The following is a 19,997-nucleotide window of genomic DNA, read 5'->3' on the forward strand; positions in this document are numbered from 1 at the left end:
CAAGACAAGGATTCTGATCAAGCTGCCAAATTTTATTTTTCACACAGGGGTATTTATATGCTTAGAATAAGGAAGCTTTTTCATTGGGCATAGCAGCTGCAGGATGCTTGCTTAGGGCAATGTGAAAAGGTGGTCAATAGCAGCTACCTGGTCTTTGTTTGGGGCAGGATGCAAAGACCAGATTCTGTAAATAACCTTGAGAGATGTTCCAGCGAGATAGTCAAGCTTATCATGCAGATAGACTCCCTGCAGGGCTCTCGACAGTATCTAAATACCTAAATATATATTTATCTGTATACCACTGTCTGCATAGAAAGGTATTGCTGTTTTGGCCAAACCTATGTCTCCATCCCAGGTCCTGGGATCCACTTGGCAGCTGAATGGTCTGGAGGCTGCTGTGCTGACCCTCACCCATTCATGAATTGAGCCTCATTGGCCCTCAGTTCAGGTCCCAGCATTGCCAAAAATTTCATTTTGCAGTAAGATTCCAAGTGTGACACCTGTTTTCCTTTTCTGTGCAAATGCTGGGTGTCAGGTATGATGTATATAGTATGTCTGCAAAGCTACGTGCTACAGAATAGATTGGAATAAATGTAATAAATATTATAGGTGTACTCAGGATCAATAAAATAATTGGTAAATACATAAATAAATACTAAAATATAATTAAACACTTCAACAAACACGATATGGACTGAACATATGGATGTTAGTATAAATCATATACTAAAAATTACTATAAATGTTATGTTCTCCAGGATTGGGGCTAGAATTCAGGCCTAGAGAACTGTCCTGAATTTCTTATCTTCTAGGAGGGTAAACTTCCCCTTTCCCCACAGTGCTCCAGATTAACTCAGACTCTGAGTTCAAATCTCAGGCCTAGCAGAAAAAAAAGGGGGGGCACAAATTCCATGCCAGGGAGCTTCATTAGTCCTTTTACTATTTTTAGGTTTATTTATTTATTTATTCATTCACTCATTTATTTATTTATTTATTTATTTGCCAATCACAGGGCTTGAACTCAGGTCGTGGAAACTCTGCCTCAGCTAACATCACCCTAGGCTGGGATGGTGCAACCTCTGGACCCACAGCCCATCCTGGGATCCTAGGCCTCGGGGCCTGACAGGAAATCAAAATGAAAATGGCATTGAAAAAAAAAACTGTGAACTGCAGATGGTCAGTAGTTTCTCAGGTTTCCCTTCCTTTCATTGTGACCATTCCCGTGTCCAAGTGACACGGCTGCAACCTGTAGTTCACCTGGCATTGCTGAAGGCTGTCAGGCTGTCAGCGAAGCCATAGGCCAACCTGGACACCTAGGCCCTGAGTTTGAATCCCGGTTATGCCACTTACAAAGGGCTGGAGAGCCTACAAAATTATTGCCTGTCCCTAGGAACACCAGAGGAATGTGATCAATGTCATGGTTGGATGAGTAGTTCATGAATCAGTCTAGCATGAAATTAGACCCAATAATCACAGGACACAGATTGATTAAAATTCATAGTTTATTTTGCATTAAAAGACTACTATCGATTAAATAGGGTCCTCACTAAAGACCTGAGAATCCGTAGGAATGTAGTATATATCATTGAATATCAGATAGACATTTCTGACAGTATCTAAATATCTAAATTTATATTTATTTATATACCATCATCTGCATAGAGAGTTATTGCTATTTTGGCCAAACCTGGGGCTTAATCCCAGATACTGGGATCCACTTGGCAGTTGAACTGGCTAGCGGCTGCCATGATGACACTCACCCTTAGTCTAGGTCCCATCATTGCCAAAAGTTTCTTCCTGGTGTAATATTCCATGTGTGACACCTGTTTTCCTTTTCTGTGCAAGTACTGGGTGTCAGGTATGATGTACATAATATATCTGCAAAGCTACATGCTATGGAATAGATTGGAATAAATATAATAAATGTTATAGGTGCACTCACAGTCCATAAAATAAATGCTAAATCGATCTAGCAATAATGAAATATAATGAATCACTCCAACAAATATGATATAGACTGAATATATAGATGTAAGTATAAATCATATTTAAAATGTCTATAAATGTTATGTTTTTCGGGCTGGTGCTTGAATTTAGGTCTAGGGAGGAGATGAGAAGTTAATGCATAATTCTCATAGGAAATGATATGCAAGATCTTTGGCACAATGATTATTTTTAATTAAGACTTCATGAAGTGTGACAATAATACTTACATTCAGGAAATTGAGGCATTGGGAAAGATCCAAGAATTGGTACTCACATGGTAGATAAGATTCCAACACAGTTCGCCACATCTCCTACTCTGTACAAATAGGTATTTATTAGCACAGAAGTTTCAGCATATGAATGGATGAATATCGTGCACCAGCCCCACTCCGGGGCTCAAGCTCAAGTTCTGGAAACGGCCTAGCACCTTAGTGGCTCAAAGGCTGATATGCTCACCTTGACCCATTCATCAATTTTGCCTGCTAGGCCCTGAGTTCAAATCCCAGTACTGCCAAAAGATTCATCCTGATGTGAGAAGTTTTCCTGTCCTGTGAAAGTCCTGCACCTAAGTGAGGATGGAGAATGCTATATAGCCATGGGAATAGGTTGTCATCCATGGCAGCACAGATATACCTGTCACAATACTCAATAAAATACACAATATATCCATGAATAAGACTCAAAAAAAAAACTACACTGAATGGAAGATGCATACCACAACTGTATGTAAATAAAGATCTTATGTTTAAAAGAGATGAGCTTGTTATTTTGTCCAGTGCTGGGGCTTCAAATCAGGCCCTGGACAAGGCCTGACATTCTAGTCTTTAAGGATGGTGAGCTTCCCCTTCCCCCACAGTGCAATGGAGTTAACCAGACCTGAGTTCAAATGACAGCACTGACAAAACTTTCATCCTGATGTCAGAAGCCAGTCGTTGCACCTGTTTTCCTCTCATGTGGAAGTCCTGGGTCTCAGCTAGGATGGAGAAAGTATGCATAGACAACCCTTTAACCATGGGAACAGGTCATCATCCATGTCAGCACAGTTATATCTGTCACCATACTCAGTAAAATACACAATACCTCCATGAATTAGACACAAAATAAGAAGGAGTGCACTGAATGCAAGATGCTGTCCACACATATATGTCAATACAGATCCTGTGTTTCAAGGATGAATCTATGCCTATCCTGGCCCTCTCTGGGGCTCGATGCCAGGTCCTGGGAATGGCCTACCTCCTCAGTTGCTCACAGGCCCATGTTTTCTCTTTGACCCTTTTGCCAATTGGTCTGCTGGGTTCTGAGTTCAAATCACAACAGTACGGAAACATGAATCATGATATGAGAAGCCCATCGATCCACCTGCTTTCCTGTCCTGTGAAAGTCCTAGGTCTCAGCTAGGATGGAGAAAGCATAAGCAACTCCATGGACATGGGAATTGGTTGCCATCCATGTCAGTATAGTTATATCTGTCATCATACTCAATAAAATACAAAATGCATCCTTGACCAAGACACACACTGAAAGCATGAGGCATTCCACACATGTATGTAAATAGAGATCCCATGTGTGAAATAGGTGGGCATATGATTTTTGCTAGTGTTGGGGCTTCAGTTCAGGCCCTGAGAGCAGGTCTGACCTTGTAGTATTCAAGGATGGTGATCTTCCCCTTCCCCCACAGTGCAACAGAGTTACCCAGACCTGAATTCAAATCCCAGCTCTGGCAGTAAAATGGCATGAATTCTGAGCGACAGTGCTTCATTCATAATTATTTATTTATTTATTTTTATTATTATTAATTTTTTTTGCCAAACCTGGGCCTTGAACTCAAGTCGAGGCAACACTGCCTTTGCTGCAATCATCCTAGGCTGCAGCCTCTGGACCCACAGCCCATCCTCGGATCCTAGGACCCCAGGGCTTGCAGGAAAGAAAAAATGGCCAGAAGGGGAAAAAAGTAGCCATAATTTCCACCTCATGCTTTTAAATTTATTTTCCTTTGCATAGTGACCATGTTGGTCTGAACCCGGTGGCCTACAGAGTGAAGGTGACCTGGCATGGCTGAAGGCCTGCTGGCTATCGGGGAAGTCACAGCCAACCGTGCAACGGAGGCCACGGGTTGGAATCCCGGTCAAACCCCCTACATTGTGGGAATGGTGGAAGATCCTGAAATACTCGTTTCCGGACCTAGGAAGTGTGAAATGTGATCATCTCATCCTTGAATGAGTAGTTCCTGCAAGATGCGAGTAGGAAATGATAGGAGAGACTCATGGGGTATCCATTTTTTTTTATGAAGATTAGATGAAGCGTGACCATAATCATCACAGTCATGAAATGGAGGCATTGGGGAAGATCTGAGAATTGGTAGTCACAGGGTAAATTGGATTCCATCACAGGTCGCCATCTCTCTACTCTATACAAATATGTACTTATTTGCATACTACCTTCAGCTTATAAGTGGACGAAGATTGTGCCCCCCTCACTCCAGGCCTCGATCTCAGGTCCTGGGAATGGCCTAGCTCCTTAGTGGCTCACAGGCTAGTGTGCTCAGGTGGAACCATTTGCCTATTGGGCCTGCAAGGCACCAAGTTCAGATACCAGCAGTGCCAAAAGATTCATCCTGATGTCTGAAGCCAATCATTGCCCTGTTTTCCTTTCCTGTGTGAGTCCTGGGTCTCCTCTAAGATGGAGAATACATGGGCAACCCTGTGGCCATAGGAATAGGTTGTCATCCATGCCAGCCCAGTTATACCTGTCATCATATACTCAAGAACATACTAAATACATCCATGCATAGCACACAAAATAGAGAGGATAACTAACCTCAATGCAGGAGGCAGTCCACACACGGATGTGAATAGACATCCCATGTTTCAATGATGCATTGACGATTATTGTGGCCTCCCTAGGGCTAGATCTCAGTTCCTGGGAAAGGCCCAGCTCCTTAGTTGTTCACAGGCTGGTGTGCTCACATGGACCCATTGGGCAGTTGGGCCTCCTAGACCCCAAGTTCGAATCCCAGCACTGCCAAAAATTCACCCTGATGTGAGAAACCAGTCATTGCACCTGTTCTTCTGTGCTGTGCAAGTTCTGGGTCTCAGCTAGGATGGAGAATGCATAGGCAATTCTATACTCATGGGAATAGGTTGTCATCCAGGTCACCACAGTTGTATCTGTCATCTTATACTCAGTAAAATACAGAATACGTCGTGAATAAGACACCATGTAAAAACAATGACTACACCGAACCCAAGATGCTGCCCACCCATGTATGGAAATAGAGATCCTCTGTTTTAATTATGAATTGATGACTATTAAGGCCCCCACTGGGGCTCAATCTCAGGTCCCAGGAAGGGCATATCAACTTAGTGGCTCACAGGCTGGTGTGCTCATCTTGACCCATCCACCACTTGGGCCTGCTAGGCCTTGAGTTCAAATCCCAACCCTACCAAAAGATTCATCCTGATGTGAGAAGCCCATCGTTGCCTGTTTTCCTGTGCTGTGAAAGTCCTGGGTCTCAGCTAGGATGGAGAATGCTATATAGGCAACTCTCTACTCATGGGAATCAGTTGGCATCCAGGGCAGCACAGATATCCCTGTTACCAGACTCAATAAAATACACAATACATCCATGAATAAGACTCAAAATAAAAAAAAATCTACAATGAATGCAAGATGCATACCACCCCAGTATGGAAGTAGAGATATGTTTGAAAGAGTTGGGCTTGTTATTTTGTCCAGTTCTGGGGCTTCAAATCAGGCCTTGGACCAGGTCTGACATTCTAGTCTTCAAGGATGGTGAGCTTCCCCTTCCCCCACATTGCAATGGGGTTACCCAGATTTGAGTTCAAATCCCAGCACTGACAAAAGTTTCATCCTGTTGTCAGAAGCCAGTCGTTGCATCTGTTTTCCTCTCGTGTGGAAGTCCTGGGTCTCAGCTAGGATGGAGAATGAATGTATAGGCCACTCTATAACCATGAGAACAGGTTGCCATCCATGTCAGCACATTATATCTGTCACCATACTCAGTAAAATACACAATACCTCCATGAATTTGACACAAGTTAAGGAGAAGTGCACCGAACGCAAGATGCTGTCTACACAAATATGTCAATACAGATCCTGTTTCAATTATGAATTTATGCCTATCCTGGCCCTCCCTAGGGCTCGATGTCAGGTCCTGGGAACGGCCTAGCTCCTTAGTTGCTCACAGACCAGTGTCCTTCCCTTAACATTTTCACCAATTGGGCCTGCTAGGCTTTGAGTTCAAATCCCAACTCTGCCAAAACATGAATGCTTCTTTCAGAAGCCCATTGTTGCACCTGTTTTCCTGTGCTGTGAAGTCCTGGGTCTCAGGTAGGACACAGTATGCTATATAGGCAACTCTATACTCATTGGAATAGATTGCCATCCATGTCAGCACAGTTATATCTGTCATCATATGCAATAAAATACAAAATGCATCCCTGATTAAGACACAAAATAGAAAGAATAACTACAATGAATGCATGATGCATTCCACACATGTAAGTAAATAGAGATCATCTGTGTAAATTATGAATTTATATCAATAATGGCCCCACCAGGGCTCGATCTCAGGTCCCAGGACAGAACTAACACTCTATTGGCTCACAGGCTGGTGTACTCACCATGACCCATTCACCACTTGGGTTTGTTAAGCCTTGAGTTCAAATCCCAGTACTGTTAAAAGATGAATACTGATGTGAGAAGCCAAGTGATCCTCCTCTTTTCCTGTGCTGTGAAAGTCCTGCTTCTCAGCTAGGAATGGAGCATGCTATATAGGCAACTCTATAACCTTGGGAACAGGTTGTCATCCAAGACAGCACAGTTATACCTGTCACCATACTCAGTAAAATACACAATACCTCCATGAATTAGACACAAGTTAAGGAGAAGTGCACCAAATGCAAGATGCTGTCCACACATGTATATCAATAGAGGTCCTATGTTTAAATTATGAATTTATGCCTATACTGGCCCTCCCTGGTGCTCAATGTCAGGTTCTGGGAATAGTCTAGCTCCTCAGTTGCTCACAGGCCAGTGTCCTCACCTTGACCCTTTCGCCAATTGGGCCTGCTAGGTTCTGAGTTCAAATTACAACACTGCCAAAACATGAATCCTGATGTGAGCAGTATAACAGTTCACTTGCTTTCCTGTCCTGTGAAAGTCCTGGGTCTCATCTAGGATGGACAAGGCACAGGCAACTCTATAGACATGGGAATAGGTTGTCATGCATGTCAGCACCTTTATATCTGTCATCATACTCAATAAAATACAAAATGCATCTCTGACTAAGACACACAATAAAATAAATAACTACACTGAAAGCATGACACATTCCACACATGTATGTAAATAGAGATCCTATGTGTAAAATAGGTGGGCATATGATTTTTGCCAGAGTTGGGGCTTCAATTCAGGCACTGGGAGCAGGCCTGAACTTGTAGTCTTCAAGGATGGTGATCTTCCCCTTCCCCCACAGTGCAACAGAGTTACCCAGACTTGAGTTCAAACCCGAGCTCTGGCAGTAAAATGGGGCGAATTCGGAGCTAGGGTGCTTCCTTCATAATATTTTTTAACAGACTCAGAGCTTGAACTCAAGTCGTGGCAACTCTGCTTCAGTTCCAATCATCCTAGGCTGCAGCCTCTGGATCTACAACCCATCATCGGATCCTAGGACCCCAGGGCTTGCAGGAAAAAAAAAAAAAGCTGCTAGGGGAAAAAAAAAGTGGCAGGAAGTTCCACCTGGCCCTTTTATGTTCATTTTCCTTTGCATGGTGACCATGCTGGGTCCGAACTCAGCGGCCTGCAGAGTGAAGTTGACCTGGAGTGACTGAAGGTCTGCTGGCTCTCGGGGAAGCCTAAGGGCAACGGGGTATCGGAGACCTCAAGGTCGAATCCAGGTCATTCCCCCTCCATTGAGGGAATGGCGGAAGATCCTGATATACTCGTTTCCGGCACTTGGAAGGGTCGTTGAATTCTCATCTTTGAATGAGTACTTTCTGCAGGATGAACTTAGGAAATTGCCACGGACCAGCTCTGTCGGGACAACTGAGGACACCAAGTGGAGATAACTGGAATAGGTGGGGAGATGGCAAACAGACAACTCACACACAAGAGGAGTGAGTGCTGAGTGGGATTTATTGCAGAGGATAACAAGCTTTTATAGCAAAAGTCTCCATGAGAAAGGGCAAAAGGTTACACAATCTTGTTGTAAGGCTTCATTCTTGGGTGATCGGTCACCAGCTGGTCACCTGATCTTGTTTTTTGGATGACGAACTATGACGATAGGCACTTGTTTTTGGCTTTACCTCTATTTTTAAGAAATACAATTGGTTTCAATGTTTATCACCTATTAACCATTAACCAGAGCATATGGGCAAGGGCTGAACAGAAAGGCATGAACTCTAGTACTTCATAGTTACTTTTGTTTAGTTTTGTACTTTATATGATTCAAATCTTTTTTAAGCAATTTTGCTTCTTTGCCATTCTTTAGAGGGTTCCCAATTTGTGGCCCAAATCATGATATTTAGTATACTTAGTTAAATCTGGCCGTATATCAAATTTAAGCTCACAGTGTCTTTTCTGTAACCCGTTCACATAATCCTTTACTCTTCTCCATAGAGGCCTTAACTGGCTCATAAGATCTTTCTTATTCCTTCTTTGATAGTAAGTACCAAAGAGGCCTAGATCTAGCAAGTCTCTGAGTAAATGGAAGAGAGTAATAGGAAGTTCTTTCTCCTAAGTAGTTCTCCCAATGATTGCCATCCTTATCATACACACCTGTAAAAGGCTATGGATCTGGGGGAAGTCTCTGGGGTCCTCTAGATAATGGAGGATCCCATCATTTTCCTTTGATAAGCCATTGCCACCTTCCATCTACCGACTTTTTAGGAATCTTATTTAGTTTTTGGTCCACATATCCCTCTACATCTTTCTTATCCACAGGATATCTATATGAGTCTATTGTATATACTTCAGGATTAAAGGGACGTCTCCAATAGCCATACACTCTTTCTGCTCTAGCCGTGCCTACAGCTTCTTGTAAATTTCTTACAATTCCTTCTGCTGAAGTGACATCATGAAACCCCCAATACTTTTATATTTACTTATGACTTGTCTACTAGCCTCCATAAGAGGGGCTTTCAGGGTAGCACTTAACTCTGGTGAGTTAGTCATATCCTCAGGACACTCATCGGATGTTGGAGTCGTCAACAAAATAGCCTTGAATAAGGGAACGTAGAACATGAGTAAGTAGAACAAGCAGCAGGAACAGTAAAAGATTAATAGGCGCTCCTATACAGCAAGGAAAAGGAAAACAGGAACACATCTTTCCCAGGGGCTTGGCAGCCTTTCCAGGAGGTAGGCCTCTTTAAAGCCCCATTTTCAGATCTAAAAGCAGGTTTGCCATGCTAAGCAGACTCCACCGGAGTAGGCATGGCAGGAAATGATAGGCAAGATTCATTGTGTATCGATTATTTTCAATGAAGAGTTGATAAAGCTTGACCATAATCATCACAGTCATGAAATGGAAGCATCTGGAAAGATCCAAGAATCGGTAGTCATGGAGTATATTGGATTCCATCACAGGTCACCATCTCTCCTACTGTATACAAATATGCTGACTACCTTCAGCTTATGAATGGATGAGTATTGTGCTTTCCCTCTCCCACTCCTGGGGCTCGATCTCAGGTCCTGGGAAGAGCTTAGTTCCTTATTAGCTCCCAGCATGGTGTCCTCACCTTGACCCTTTCTCCTATTGGGTTTGCTAAGCTCTAAGTTCCAACCCCAACACTGCCAAAAGAGGAATGCAGATGTGAGAATCCAATATGTCCACTTGTTTTCCTGCCCTGTGAAAATTCTGGGTCTCAGCTAGGATGGAGAAGGCTTAAGCAATGCTATAGACATGGGAATTAGTTCTCATCCCTGCCAGCACAGTTATAACTGTCATAATAATCAATAAAATACAAAATGCATCCCTTACTAAGACATAAATAAAAAGAATAACTACATTGAATGCATGATGCATTCCACACATGTATGTAAATAGAGATCCTATGTTTGAATTAGGTGGGCATATGATTTTTGCCAGTGTGGGAGTTTCAATTCAGGCCCTGGAAGCAGACCTGACCTTGTAGTCTTCAAGGAGGGTGAGCTTCCCCTTCACCCACCGTGCTATAGTGTTATCCAGGTCTGAGTTGGAATCCCAGCTGTGGCAGAGAAAATGATGTGAATTCTGAGCTCGGATGTTTATTATTTTTTATTTTATTTTATTTTTTTGCCACCCAAGCGATTTGAACTCAGTTCATGGCAACTCTGCCTCAGCTTCGATCACTTTAGGCTGGTGGGCTGCCATGGGCGCATAGCCGACCCTGTGATCCTAGGCCCTGAAGCCTTGCAGGAGAAAATAAAAACACTCACTGAAAAATAGCCGCAGAATGGATTTTTTACATTTTATTCCTTTGCATGGTGACCAATCTGGGCCTGAATGACAAGGCTACAAGTTTACTTCACTTTGCATTGGCCAAGGCTAGCGGGCTATTGCGGAAGCCACAGGCCCATATGTTAGCGAAGGCCCTGATATTGAATCCTGGTCCTGACAACTACCAGTGGGGAGACTTCCCAAGAGACTTGTTCCTATGCACGGGAATAACGATGGAATATTTGGAAACTCATGATTGAATAAGTTTCTGCGGGCATCGTCTAATCTAAAATGGGACGCAATGATCCTAGGATGCTGATTGATCTTAATGAATGGGTAATTAAGCATGAAAACAATACTATTCCTTCAATGGCAGCATAATAAATACCTAAGAGTTGGTAGGAATGTAGTTGATGTCATTGAATCTTAAGTAGATGTCTCTGGAATTCTATACAAATATATATTTGTTGGTATACTGCCACCTGCCTATCCATGTATGGCTATTTTGTCCACCCCTGTGGCTCAATCTCAGGGTCTGGGAACTGCCTGGCAGCTTCCTTGGCTAGAGGATGCTGTGTTGAATTGGGTCTGCTAGGTCCTGAGTTCAGATCCCAGCACTGCAAACAACTGGATTGTGGAATAATAAGCCAAGTGTGACACCTGTTTTCCTTTTCTCTGAGAGTCCTGGGTGTCAGACATGATGGAGAACACATCTACAAATTGAGATACTATGTGATGGGATGTCATCAGTATAATAAATGGAATGCATATCTTCACAGTCAATAAATGGTAAATAGTTGAATAAAACAAAAATACAATCAATAACTACAACAAACAGGATATGGACTGAACATCTATAGGTAAATACAAATTCTATCTTTATAATGAATATAAATAGTATGTTTTCCAGGGCTGGGGCTTGAATTCAGGCCTAGGGACCAGGCCCGACTTTCTTGTCTTCAAGCATGGTGAACTTCCACAGTGCTACAGAGTTACTCAGACCCTGAGTTCAAATCCAAAGCCTGGTAGAAAAAAACAGCGTGAATTGCAAGCCAGGGAGCTATTTTTTTATTTATTTATTTATTTTGAGAAACAAGGTCTTAAACTCAGGTCATGGCAACTCTGCCTCAGCTTCCATCATCCTACGCTGGGGTGCAGCCACTGGAGCCACAGCAGATACTAGGATCCTAGATCTCCAAACCTTGCAAGTGGGAAAAATATGCACAGAGTAAAAGTGACAGAGGCGGGCGCCGGTGGTTCACAACTGTAATCCAAGCTACACAAGAGGCTGAGATCTGAGGATCGCAGTTCAAAGCCAGCCCTGGCGGGAAAGTCCGTGAGAATCTTATCTCCAGTAAACCACTAGAAACACGGAAGTAGTGCTATGACTCAAGCGGTAGAGTGCTCGCCTTGAGTTGAAGAGCACAGGAACAATACCCATGCCCAGAATTCAAACCCTATGACCGACCAAAAAAAAAATGTTGCATGATTGCATTTTTACATTTTCTTCCTTTGCACCATGACCATCTGGGTCTGAATGACAGAGATCCAAAGGGTACTTCATCTTGCATAGCTGAAGGCTGGCGGGCTATTGGGGAAGCCATAGTCCTGCAAAGGAACATAGGTCTAGAGTTCGAATCCCAGTCATGCCACTTCCAGATAGTGGAAGATCCTAAGAGACTCATTCCCATCCATCGGAATAAGGATGGAATGTTATGAATGTACAGTTGAATGAGCTAATCGTGAATACTACTCGTATAAAATTAGACATCATAATTTCAGTAGACTGATTTTATTTAATATGAAACATTAAAAGAATACTATTTCTTACAGGGATACAATAATTTCAGGACCTTGATTTACTTAATAGTTTATTAAGGATTAAAACAATAACATTAATTACATGGAGGCATATTAAATACCCAAGAATTGGTAGAAATGTAGTCTATATAACTGAATAATGTATCAACATCTCTGGCACTCTGTAAAGATATATATTTATTAGCATAATACCATCTACATGTCAATCTGTTCTTATTTTGTCAACCCTTGGGGCTCGATCTCAGATGCTGGGAATTGCCTGTAAGCTCAATTTGTCCCGGATGGCGTGCTGACACTCACCCATTCATAAATTTGGCCTTGTAGGCTTTGAGTTCAGACACCAGCACTCCCAAACAATGAATCATGGAGTAAGAAGCTGATGGTGACATGTTTTCTTTTTCTGTGATAGTCCTGGGTGTCAGGTATGAAGTGGAATACATATGCAGACCTATATCCTATGTAATCAATGTAATCAATGTTCTATGTGCCATAATACTCAATAAAATAAATGGCCAATACATGAATAAAACAAAAAATAAAATGAATAACTACACTGAACGCAATAAAGAGTCAACATATGTATGTAAATATAAATAATGTATATAAAATATACATGAAAAAGATGTTTTCTAGTGCTGGGGATCGATTTCAGGCCTAAGGAACAGACTTGAATTTCTTGACTTCTCAGAGGTGAGCTTCTCCTTCCCACACAGTGCAACAGAGTTACCCAGACCATGAATTCCAATCCCAGTCCTGGCAGAAAAAATGGCCCCTTCATTCTATGTGACACCCAATTCTTAGATATTTCATTATGCCTCCATTTAATGTATATGATTGTTTAAATGCTTCATGAAGTGTTACTTAAAATTGATCAGAGTCCTAGGATATAATTGTGTATAATTTTATCCTAGAATCGTTCAAGAACTGCCCATTCATTCATGACATATATCACATTCCATTGGTATTCATATGGATAGGAATGAGTTTCTTAGGATCTCCTGTCATTTGGAGGTGGCAGGAACAGGATTCAAACTGTGGGCTCCAGCTTCCACCATTCAATCTGCAGGATAGGGAACTCACAGGTCTGTCCAAGAACATCAGCAATGATTAGGCAGGCACCAATGGCTCTCAGCAGTCCTCCTTAATACTTACAAGTCTGTGATAGGAGGATGATGGTCAAAGTCACCCTAGGCAGGAAAGTCCTTGAGACCCCTGTCCAACATCAGTGCCAACAAAGCCAGAAGTAGAGCCGTGTGGCTCCAGAGGTTGAGGGCTAGCCTTGAGCAAAAGCAGCTCACAGACTGTGCTCAGATCCTGAGTTTAAGGTCCAGGACTGGCAACAAACAGACATACAGAACAATCTGTGCAGCCATCCAGCTAAAGCAGGTCACCTTCTTGTCCCCATCTGGATTAGACAGACTTTCCTGGGAAAGCGGCTGCTCTCATCTTGACTCCGCCCATTTTGCCTACATCACAGTATTCTGGTCACACCCCCATTCTTTTTTTTTTTTTTTTTATCTTATTTTATTTTATTTTTTTGTGGACACACTGTACAGAGGGGTTACAATTACATGGGCAGGATAATGCATACATTTCTTATCAAGCATTGCAGCCTCCTCCTTTGTTTACCTTTCACATCCCTTCCCAGCCTCCCCCCAATCCCTCCACCTAATCACCCCGCCTTCCCCCATCCCACCCCACCCCCCGCACCAACGTTGTAAAGCTCGTTTTCGACATGACAACTTGTACTTCTCATTGTTGCAACAGGTCCACCTGTATCCTTAAACGACTTGCTTTTCCCCATCTCCTCTACAAGTTATACTGACATCAAATATAGTGAAAGCAGGGGTTATACTGTGGGGGAGGGACATACAAAGCAACAAAGAGATAATCTTATAAATGAGTTAGAAACAAATGCATGAAAGAAAAAAATTAAAATACATATCTAAGGGTTCATTTTCCTAACTTCACTTTATCTGACCTTTTCCGCTTGACTCACACATATACTAGATATTGCAAATATAAGGGAAACCATGGGACCTACGTTTCTTTGGGCCTGGCTTACTTCACTTAATATAATTTTTTCCAAGTCTTTCCATTTCCGAACAAATGGGGCAATGTCATTCTTTCTGATGGAGACATAGAATTGCATTGTGTATATATACCACATTTTCTTGATCCATTCATCTACTGAGGGGCATCTGGGCTGGTTCCATATCTTAGCTTTGGTAAATAATGCTGCAATAAACATAGTTGTGTTGGTAGCTTTAGTGTGTTCTTGTTTGTAAACATTTGACACCCCCATTCTTTCATGGTTCTTTCTGACCAATGGGATACAAGAATGGCGGCCACACCCACATTCCATGCTGCCCAGGATTCCCTCTGTTGGTTGACACCATTACTAGCAGTTGAGGAAGGTAGAGGTGGCTAAGTGGTGAGCAAGAGACTCCAGGCGACCTTGGAGTAGAGTACGAAATTGACATCCTAATCAGTGAGTGGGAGAATAGAGGATTTCCCAGAGCCTGGGAACATGTCCAGCCCATCTTTCCCATCCCAGCGCTCAGATGTCTGAAGCAGTAAAACTCCATGAGAAAGCTGTGGGCCTGAAACTGCCGCCAGAACACCGGTAGAAGAATCCTCCTGACAGACCTGCCACATTCAAGAAAACAAAGAACATGAAAAAGGGAAGGATCCACAAGACAAACACCACCAGGGAGAGTGATTCAATGGAGGGTTCGGCCAAAGGTGATGCCCACCACGGGCCTCCCGTGCATTTGGACACAGTCACAACCACAAGGTTCCAGAATGTCAATGGTCCTGATACCACCAAGGATCTGTAGAGGTGCTACCGACACGTGGTGCCCACCCTGGACCCCAGCAAAAGAAGAAACCAGGCACTCTATGCCAAGATCCAACCACTGAAGCAGGAAAAGACTGACCTGCAGGATCAACGGGAGAAAGAGAGGGAGAAGATAGCCTAGGTGCAGGTAGCACCTAAAATGGAGCTAGAGAGCCACAAGGCACCCATACAGAGGTTGGTTTCGGCAGAGAGCAATTTACAATGTGCACTCGCTTGCATGCAGCAGGCGGCTGATGACACAGAAAGGGAGCATGAAGCTCTCACCATCTGCCTGCAGGCCACAGAGCAGTGCGTGGCAGAGCTGGAGATGTCGGCTTCTGTGGTCACTGATCACAGAATGAGACTGAAATGTTCTTTGAACAGCTGCATGATGTGACCCTTCTGCTCAAGTAAAATGCCAGAAGCTTCGATGACCTGGAACAAGTGAACTCAAAGTTACAGGAGAAGCTGGAAGTGCTCTGGACAACAGGAAGAAAGGAATCTGCAAGGTCCAACAAGCACTGGTGGGGCATGAGTTACTGAAGAGACTACTGGACAACGTGAGCTGACTGGTGAGCACATCCAATCTCGAGAAAGACACCTTCACAGAAGACCTGAGCATTGAGAGGTCCACGTGGAAGGAGGAGGCCCAGCAGCTGACCCAGCGGGTGAACCAACTGACTAAGGAGAGGGAGCGATGGGCGAGGCAGGTGTTTGGCCTAGAGAACAGGCTGGAGGAACCATGGCCCAGCTCAGGCCGAGTGGCAATTGCAGGCCCAGGCCTACTGCACGCAGATGGAGTTGAAAAACCTGGAGGAATAACTTCACATCCCGGACCAGGAAAACCAGAGTCTCCATCTCCAGAATGTGGAGCAGCAGGAGCAATTGTGGAGACTGGAGGAGAAGGCCAAGGATTGGCAGGAGATCCCTGAGACACCATGATGTGCATATGTGTGTGATGGACAGCTGGAGGAACAGCTGGTCCTGCTGTGGGACACTCTCCAGAGGGTGAGCGGTGAGAAGGAGGAGCTCACCAGCATCCTGGACACAGAGCAGCAGGTGAAGAAACACTAGTGGGAACATCTGGTCCACACAGAGGAGAAGATAGAGGAATGGAAAGAAGTGGCTGAGAAAGAAAGAAAGCCAAGAATCGCAGGACCAGCAGGTGCAGTCCCTGGCCCAGCTGCAGGAGCTCAGAGCCACCTGTGAGTGTCACATCACCTCCAATTAGCGGCTGAGCACCGAGAAGGAGGCCCTGCAGCAGCACCTAGAGAGGCAGACCCAACTCTTGGAGCAGCTGAAGCAAGTGCATGGCCTGACCAACTGGGGAGACCAGGTGGTGTCCCCAAAGTGGCAGGACACTCTCAAGTGCCTGAAAGCAATCAGACCACAGGAGGAGCGGCTGCAGGTCCAGCTGAGTTTCCTGGCTTTCCCTGGGGAAGGTGAAGTTGAAAATCCTGGAGAAGCACAAGGTTAGGAGTCAACTCCCCCACCCCCCACATGACCATTGCAGAGGATGGAGACATTCCCCAAACTGAGAGGGATGTGGATTTGTGAGGACTCTTAGTGGCTGAAATCCACAGGGGGAAACTCCTGCAGCAGGAGTGGCAGGCCCACTGTGGGCAACTGGTTCACCTGGCAGCTCAGTGCCAGAGAAAGCTTGAGCCACAGGCCCTCCATTCCGTGAGCTGGCACCACAGCCTGTGTGGGGATGGGAAGCGGGACACATGGGTGTCCGAGAAGAAAATCTACTTTGTCCATGACCTGCCTGATAAGATGGACTTCCATAGTCCAGCGGGTGATCTTCAACATAGATGCAGCCAGCTGTTGGCACACATCACACTGTTGAGGAGTCCCTCATGGCATGTAAAGAGCAGATGTTCATTCTGGCTGAACTGTGACAGAAGAAATGTGAGCATGTGTACCAGCTGTCCTAGGAAAAGATGGAGAAGAGGAGAGAGCTGCGGGAGCCACTGTCACTCCTCACAGGGGAAGACATGGACAACGGGCTCCAGATGCCAGCACAGGCTGCGCCTTCTGTCACTGCCACCTCTTTGAATGCCTCCAGGCTCCAGGGTGGGCGAAATGAGGGAGGAGCAGAAAGGTTTTGAAGAATTGCCACTTCAACACAGTGTGGAAACTGCCAGAGGAGAGATCGAGGTTCACAACCCCATAGAGGACTCCCCCACAAAGCACATCCTGCTGCAGCTACCCCACATCCAGATCCACCCACAGCTCATGGGCTCAGGTGAGGAGTGCTCCCTCCCTTTCTTCTTTAGACTGATGCAAATGATGACTATGTGACATAATGACTCTCCAAAGCCTCAGCAGCAACCATAAGTAGGTGGCCAGTGGCCTTTCTCTCAGGCCTCCATCTTCTGGGTCTTGGGAAGGGTTAACTGTGGGTTGGGTAGGGCAAAGTCTGCTGAGAGGTGGTCCATATTCAAGGGACATCTAATGGCCTATTGGTGGCCAGGGAAGAGGCCCATGTTATGCTTATCACAAAGAAAAAATCGTTTTCAAAGGGAAAACAAGCCTCCAATAAAGATTTGTTCTTCCAGTTCTGGGGCTTCAACTCTTTTCCTGGTCACTGTCCCGGAGCTCTTTCTCTCACGGCTAGCACTCTACTACTTGAGCCACAGGGCCCCTTCTTGTTTTCTGATGGTTCATCGATGATAAGAGTCTCACACACTTTCTTGCCCAGGCTGGCTTTGAACCGTGATCCTCCAGATCTCAGCTTCCAGAGTAGCTAGGATGACAGGCATGAGCCATCAGTGCCCAGCATTTGATACCTTTTGAAGGCATCTTGGCGAGTCTGTAAAAGGAGATCCAAAGAGCCTGGATAGACCTTGACCCAATCAAGGAGCTGAGATGGGGGAAGGCTGACCTTCTAGCCATTCTGTTCCCCAAAATTAAAGATGCCAGGTGGTGTTGGATGCATCAAACACCTAGGCCAATAGCCACCAGACTCAGTGGGGAAAAAGTAGAGAATACCCAAAGATTGCAGTGTAGAAATCTTTGATTTTGCATGCATGTGGAGTGTGTGTGTGTGTGTGTGTGTGTGTGTGTGTGTGTGTGTGTGTGTGTGTGTGTGTGTGTGTGTGTGTGAACTCAGGGCCTAGGCTCTATCCCTGAGTTTTCTTGCTCAAAGCTAGTGCTCTGCCACTTGAGCCACAGCCCCACTTGCTTTTCGATGGTTAATTGTAGGTAAGTCTCAAGGACTTTCCTGTCCAGGGTGGCTTCAAAGCATGATGCGGTCCCCAGGGAAACAAGAGAAAACACAACTCGATAAAATCCCTATGGTGGACAACTCCTGCCTCCTGGTGGCCAGACGTGGAACATATGTCCCTGTGCCATCGTGGGGGACTATTGTCCTCTAGAGTTCAATTTGGGGAATAGACAGGGGCCAACCTGACTTTTACTCACCCTGAGTGCTGATTCCAGAGCCGATCTGTTCCACCCTAGGCCAAGAGAGCTCCAGGAGGCCTTGCTTCCACGGGCACAAGAAGTGAGAAGTCAGCTCCAGGCCCAGCTAAGAGCCTTTGCCCATGGACACACCAACTTGGCCTTCCTGATCACCATAAGGCCTGTCAAAGAACAACCCAAAAAAACAAACCAAAATTGGAGCTGTGAATCAAAGTGGTAGAGCTCTAGCATTGAACCAAAGAGCTCAAAGACAGGGGCCCAAGCTTTGAGTTCAAGACCCCCAGCTCACCTTCCCCCATAAAACACACATTAGCTAAATGTGAACTAGTAGGATTTGTGAAGTGTTTCTGAAGAATGATGATACTGAAGAAAGCACTCTAACTCTAATGACAGCTGAACTTGTGACATACAGGTATGTGCTGAGTGTTTCACAGGATGCTGTTTTCTGGTTTCTTCCCACATAGTGTGTTTTTTCTGAGTCTTCATAAACCATGCTGTTGTGCTGAGTCATCCCAAAGGGTGCTATGTTCTGAGTCCTTGAGAAGAGTGGGCTGTGCTGGGTTTTTCAAAGGGTGCTGTGTGCTGAGTCCATTACACAATGTACTTTATGCTGAGTCCTTCAAAAGTGCGGTGTGCTAATTCATCCCAAATGGTGCTATGTGATGATCCCTTGAGAAGGGAGGGACAGATGAGTTTTTCAATGGGTGCTGTGGGCCCAGTCCTTTACACAGGTACTTTTCCTGAGTACTTCAAAGATGGCTATGTACTGAGTTATCCCAATGGGTGCAATGTGCTGCATCCTTGAGAAGAGAGGGATGAGGTGAGTGCTGTGTGCCGACTCCTGTAGACAGTGTGCTCTGTACTGTCTTTCAAATGGTGCTGTGCTGAGTTCTTCCACAAGGGGGTATGTGCTGAGTCCTTCAAAACTGTGCTATGTGCTGAGATTTTCAAAGGGTGCTGTGCACTGAGTGTTTTACCAAGGGTGGTATATACTCAGCCCTTCAAAGGATAGTGTGTATGGAGTCTTAACAGAGGGTGCTATGTGCTGAGTCCTGGGAAAGTGTGCTACGTGCTGAGTTTTTCAAAGTGTGCCATGCACTGAGTCCTATTCACTGCGTACTATGGACTCAATCCTTCAAAGGGTGCTGTGTGCTGTCATCCCAAAGGCTACTATATGCTAAGTCCTTCAAAGGGCACATTGTGCTGAGTCTTTTACTCAGGGTGCTTTGTGCTGTTTTTTGAAGTATGCTGTGTGCTGAGTCAGCCCAAAGGGTGCTATGTTCTGAGTCCTTGAGAGGTAGTTTTCCCCAACAATCTTTCTAAATCTCTCAGTCTCTCAGTCTCTCTCTCTCTCAGTCTCTCTCAGTCTCTCTCTCTCTCTCTCTCTCTCTCTCTCTCTCTCTCTCTCTCTCTCTCTCTCTCTCTCTCTCTCTCACTGGGTCACTGTGCACATCCTTGATATGTAGAGTGGAGAGGCTTGGAGGAGAG

At 44.7% G+C, this 19,997-nt stretch overlaps 1 pseudogene; it reads left to right on the forward strand.

Moving 5' to 3' along the window:
* The first annotated feature begins 15,321 nt into the window (after positions 1–15,321).
* The window catches only part of LOC138809155 (tubulin beta-2A chain-like), a 39,100-nt pseudogene continuing 34,424 nt past the window's right edge, over positions 15,322–19,997 (forward strand).

The sequence above is a fragment of the Dipodomys merriami genome, unplaced genomic scaffold (assembly GCF_024711535.1).
Source record: "Dipodomys merriami isolate MVZ:Mamm:240054 unplaced genomic scaffold, mDipMer1.0.p SCAF_488, whole genome shotgun sequence".
Taxonomy (NCBI): domain Eukaryota; kingdom Metazoa; phylum Chordata; class Mammalia; order Rodentia; family Heteromyidae; genus Dipodomys; species Dipodomys merriami.